At 44.5% G+C, this 6,000-nt stretch overlaps 1 protein-coding gene across 1 annotated transcript in view; it reads right to left on the minus strand.

The window, feature by feature from the left end:
* The window catches only part of PNOC (prepronociceptin), a 49,697-nt gene extending 44,781 nt beyond the window's left edge, over positions 1–4,916 (minus strand). The window contains exon 1 of the mRNA XM_074947391.1: positions 4,795–4,916. The gene's annotated coding sequence lies outside the window, so the exon portion shown is untranslated. The remainder of the gene's footprint in view (positions 1–4,794) is intronic.
* Positions 4,917–6,000: the final 1,084 nt, after the last annotated feature.

Here is a 6,000-nt window from a genome sequence, read left to right on the forward strand (position 1 = left end):
GAAATCTGTTAATCATTCTACAAAGCGCAGTGGTTATTTTAGAATTAAGACTAGGATAAAGAAACAACACCCTACCAATACGTATTCATTTACAGCCCTTTTATTGGAGTCTAATGTTTAAGACCTCTTCTTTCCCTTGACTTTATTAATTATTATTTCAGCCCAGAACGGCTGGCACCACACGCACTGACGTCAGTGAGAGTATGTGGCTTCCATCCTGCTCTCATGCAAGGCAGTGGGAAAGAGGCAGGTGTTGGCTGTAATTAATATAAAGGGGATTCTTTTGTGGCAGCTGCTGGACATATTCAAGACCCAGTAGTTCTTGCTACTTCCCAGACTAACTAGACAAAGGCTGTGCTCTCCCCCGTACTACAAAGGGCAAAATGCCAGTGAGCCTGATTTTGACCTCACTCACACAGTGTAAACCATGTAACTGCAACAGAGTTGATCCTGATTCATACCAAAGTAACTGGGATCAGGATCAGGCCCTCCAGGCAGCTTACCACACTCCTTTAGTCCCCAAAAGAGGTTTCAAGTTCACTGTGCCCTAGAAAGGCAGATTGCAACTGGCTGTCACAAAGTGGCTGAGGGAGACACACAGACTACCATTGAGTCTTTTCTTTCCTGCTAATTGAAAGATTTTATCAGCCCAGTCTCTCCAGGCACTAGCAATCATCACCCAGTGAATGAAGCGCACCACAGAGAATTGGCTGGGACAGACATGTTCTGGTTAGAGAGATAAGCGAAGCAGCTGATTTGTACTGCTGTGCAATGTGAAATCCTGGCTTGGCACACAATTGCTTGTGGCTCTCAAGAGATCAACCGTGAGGTGGGGTCAGAGCAGCAGCTATGAACCTTCCTGCTGTCATAAACCTCCCAAAATCAGCCCAGTCAGAAAGGGATGGGGGGTCCCAGGGATGGAGGGCAGAGACCTGAGCAAGGGCACAGAGGGCTGAGATATGGTCAAGAAGCAGCCACAAGTCCCCAGCTAGTGAATGTAGAGCCAGCGTAAACAGTTCCTACCCTGGCCTCACCCACCCCACCTCCCACGCAGCCCCAGGTGTAGGGGCACATGGCCAGAGCACTCTGGCAATCTTGGTTGGTGGACAGCCTTTGGAGCCCAGAGCCAGCCAGGGTAGTTCAGAGCAGCCCCTAGGTTGTCTTAAGTTACACGAGGGCTGGGCGGACTTGCAACCAGCCCCAGGATTGGGAAGCCACCCCCACCCACACCCTTCTGCTGGTCATAGATGAGGTTCTGGCCCATAGACTTGTAATAACATTCAAATTCCAAATTTGGTGTCATTAAATGTAGCCAAAAATATGCCAGTCTAAGTCTAGCAGTGAGCAAAAGGAGAATTTCTCTCCAGATTCCCTCTCTGGGCATCAGCTTGGTGACTGCCCTCTCCAATAGGAATAGCATTTAAGGTACCAAGGTATGAAGAAGGATTTGAACTTGTCTTCTGAATGCTCAATGACACAGGGCCAGGCCCTGGAGCCCTTCCTTCATAGTTGAAATCAACAGAACTGCAGGGTCAGAACTATGAGGCTTTATAAACAGCAGGGAGCATGGGAGGAAGAATGAGTGTGAAGGCAGGGAACCAAAGAGATGCCAATAGCTTCTGTGAGAGGCATTCCAGTAATGCAAATGGTGGCGTAAGACACTCGAGCGTACTAGCCTATAGTCATCCCATCTCCACCCACAGGGTGTCAAGAGGAGAATGTACCCTTATTCACGGAATTAGCAAAAAGTATAGATGAAGCTGTAAAGATTTTTCCCCCAGAACAAATATGTGCTCAGCAGAAATCTCTGCCTGGAATAGGGGTATTGATGTAGCTTCCAGAGGGGAAGGGGGTGGGGGAACAAGGCGTCTCTCCCTTCCAACCTGACAGGGAGGGGTGGGGGTATGCAGATTCATTCATGTTTTGTAAAGTGTTTGGGATCTCTGGATGGAATGTGTTAGGGAAGCATAAAATATTGGTAATTATTATCACTCAATGTAGCTTAATTGTGCTCAATTTCTATTGTGAAGTAGCCAAGTTGTAAAGCACTATGGAAATCCAGCCTACCAATTCAGATATTAGGAGTCTGGCTATTGGAGGGATATCTGTGGTTCCAGACAGGAGCATGTTGGAGGTATATAAAATTATGAATAATACTGAGGCCACTTGTACTGAGCACAGCTCATGAGATCAATCAAGCACGTCCATTAATAACCCTTTTCCATATGATACAAGTGGAAAGGGAGGCATAAAAAGAATATGCTATTTTTAAAAAGCAGCGTATGATTAAGCTGTGGAACTCGCTGCTGTAGGATGTTGTTGCGTTGAATGGGTTAGTAAGATTCAAAAATTGATTAGACATTTAGATGACTAAGAATAGTACCGGCCAGTTAGAATAAAAACTACAAGGCCCATCAGTCCTCATGCATCAGGGCACAAACTGATCAGTAGCAGGCTACTAGGAAGAAATTCCTCCCCATCAGATAACACTGCAGAAAGCACTTTGTCGGTCAAAACATGTTGCCATTTGGTAATACTGCTGTGAAACAACCTAAGAAGTCAAGACTGAACCTGTTCCTGTGACCTACTGTATCCAAGCCAGCCAACTCTTCAGCTCAGAGCTAGTCTTACTTCACGCTGCAGATAAGCCTAATGCTGGAGTCTGGCAGTACTAAAGACCGAATACTTCCTCTCATAGGCATTTTCTATTGCACTAAAGCACTTTATCCAGGCAGAGAACCAGTGGCAGGATCTTTGCCCTCTTGTTTGTCTTTGGAAAATTAATTTAAAAGGTACTGATGCTTTTATACTGAGCGTTTGTGAGAGCAGGCTCAGAATCATTAATTCCCCCTCCCACCCACTGGCTGCTCAGCAATCTCCTAAAGGACGTGGCAGAAGCCCCATTGCTTGGGACATGAGGCTGGACACAATGTCTAAGAGGGAACCATCCCACAGTGGGGAGAGGGGATGGGCTGGATGGTCTAGTTTTCCTTCTGTAGACTCAATAGCCGGAAAAGTTAGAATCGGTGACAATATGATCAGTTTTCTATAGCTTTGTTGGTGTGTGTGGAGCTGTTGCTCTGTGGGTGAAGTGATACTGAATCAGTCATGCTCTTACTGAGCTAACAGACAAGGAAAAGGGTGATTTCCATACCAGGGAATGACAAAGAATTGTACCCTGCATTCTTTAAAGTTTTCATTTATAAAGTTAATCCATCCATAACATTCTTTCATTCATTCATGCACACACACCGAAGTGAGGCCTGAGCGTAAGCCCAATTGGAAAGACTCCCATTGTCTTCAATGGGCTTTGGATCAGGCCCTTGGTCTGAACACGCTGTGGCTAGCAGATGTCAGCTTCTGTTAGTCACAGGGAATGTGTCCAACTGATTTCAGCAAATAGCCACAACATTGCCCCATAGTGCCCCCCACTGGCAACAGTTAAAACATTGGCAGTTTTGCTCTCTGAATCTCTCTTCCAATGCTAAGTATAAAGTTATGACTAGCCTGTCTGTAAGCAAGGAAGAATCTGATTCATAAAACAGAAAATGCTGTTTTAAAAGATGTATGTATACAAAATAATAAGAATATTTAACATGTCTAGAGTATCTTAAAGCAGTTCACAAACATTATTGAAATCACACTCCTTTGCAAGAATGGGCGGATAAGAAGAAAATTTTATTTCTGTCTTTAGTGAGATTTCAGTGAGGGTTTTTATTGGCCATAGATTCCTCTAGTTTATTTGATGCTTGCAGAAAAGCAAGTGTATTCTCTTGTTAATTCACTAAATTGTTCAATTGGTCATAATTGGCCAAATTATAAGATGGAGTAAATCTATAGATTCAGAAATGCAATTTAGAGGTAGAGCAATGTTGGGAAAAGGTTTCCTTGCCGTTCTCCTTCCAGTATAACCCAGTTTGAATCTCAGTCTTCCTACCCTTTCTTGTCCTGCACGGGTGACTGCAAGAATACTCTGTTTACCTTTTTGTGTGTTTTCAAAAAGATCAAGGCACCGCCCCTAATTCAGATGTCTTTGAGAACACCTTCCAGTCAAGTTCCAAAGTTAGTGATCTCTTTTGTTCTTGCTTTAAATTAGATGAGATAGAAATACCGAATGGGGAAAATAATAGTGCAGTGCCAGAGGGAATTCTGAGCCTGGGTCAAAGAAATTCTCCTGGGAATAACTGCACAAAGCTCATAGCAATTTATTTTTTAAAGATAGCAAACAAAAAATCCCCCATTTTGTTCAACTGAGGATCAGGCACCTGCAAAATATTTGTCTAGAATGAGCAGTCATGTAAATGATACCTGTCTAATAAATATCAATAGAAATAACAGGGAGGGTAGAAATCAATAAACATATTACCAAGAAGATGATGTGGTTTTTCCACAGGGTTAGTAGATTTCAATACACTGAGCAATTCCATCTTCAGTTACATTTGGTCTTTCATGTAATTAGGTCCAAGAAAGATTTTCTAGGCAGCTGGATTGTGAAGGCAAAACTTTTTTTTCTGAACCACTCACCCAAACTAGCATCTTAAGCAGGGTCTGATCTTTTAGTCCCTTTCAGCCAGAGAAACTCCTTAAAGAGAATGTATTTATTGTAACCCTTTAAACGGGGGGGAAATCTCAGTAAAACCAAAAGCCTCTCCCATTGTCTTTATACTAAAAGGATGTCCTGATCTGAAGAAGCACCTGCATGCAGAGAGAGAGAGAGAGAGAGAGCCCTTGTGGTCCTCTGTTCCCCAACGACACAAAGAGAAGCAGTGCTGGTATTATCAAGCAATTACCTACCTGAGGGTGTGTTGTCAGTAGCAAGGCTTCCTCTGATATGTGAGTCTTCCACAGTGTCTCTGTCACAGTGGTGTGTGTATATATATATATATACAGTATACACACACACACACACACACACACACATACATCCACGTATCTCCCGCCCCAGCCTACCACCACGTGCATCGATGAGCCCACCCCCAGGATGCTGGCTGGCTGACACGCTAACTAACAGCCGGGGAGCAGCACTGTGCCCTTAGCATCTCCCCCCCCCCCACTTCCCCCCAAACCCTTCCAGAAACAGTGTCACTTCGCGATCTCTTTACCGGAACCTTTTAACGTACACGCCGTGACACCGGCCTGCTGCGGACAAGCAGTACCTCACAGCATTACTCATTCTTAGGAGGTGCAGCAGTAACTGATGCTCAGACCTCCCAGTGCCAGCTAACTGCAGCACAGAACCCCAAAGCAGCTCAGTCAGAGCCACGGCATCCCAGAAACGAGCCAAGAGAATCCCGGGTTTCCAGTCAGGAAGGGACTGAGCTTCCCAATCCCCTGGCCTGCACCTCACTCACAAAGCACTTCAGCTGAATCCAGAAGGATGAGGTGTGAACATGTAGCACCTCTTGTTCTCTTCCCAGGGCTTGTATCATTGCATATGAAAAAACACTGACAGGGAGACTGTGTGGTGATGTGCAGAGAGCCCTGGACTGGGAGATGGATTCTGTTCCAGTCACTTTATTGCTTTGTGACTCAGTTTCCCTTTCTGTAAAAGTGCCTGGAGATCTAAGGATGAATAGTGCTAGATAAACGCTTTGTGATTTTTTTTGTACGCTCTGGAGAGTTTGAGAGTATTATTAATAATTCTTTGCCTTTATATAAAGTTACCGGCAGCTTTCATCCAACAAGCTCAATGTATTAAGCTTCACAAGACCCCTGTGAAGTAGGAAAAAGATCGAGAGGGATCACTCCACCCACCACTGAAACACAGGCAGTGCTGGAATGGAATTCAGCCGCTGTTTAGAAGCACATCTGAACCTACCCAACAGTATAAGCTGGAGTGCTAAGGAGAATTCTGGATCCCACTGAAACTGCAAAGGGGAATTTTAGGAAGATGCTAGCTAGAATTTTGCCAGAACATCGGGATTAAGTGGCATTTTTATATGAAAAGTACCAGGAGATCAAAGATACCAAATGATAGGCCCTGGGTTTTCCACCTTTCCT

This window comes from Natator depressus, chromosome 3 (assembly GCF_965152275.1).
Source record: "Natator depressus isolate rNatDep1 chromosome 3, rNatDep2.hap1, whole genome shotgun sequence".
In the NCBI taxonomy this organism is placed as follows: domain Eukaryota; kingdom Metazoa; phylum Chordata; order Testudines; family Cheloniidae; genus Natator; species Natator depressus.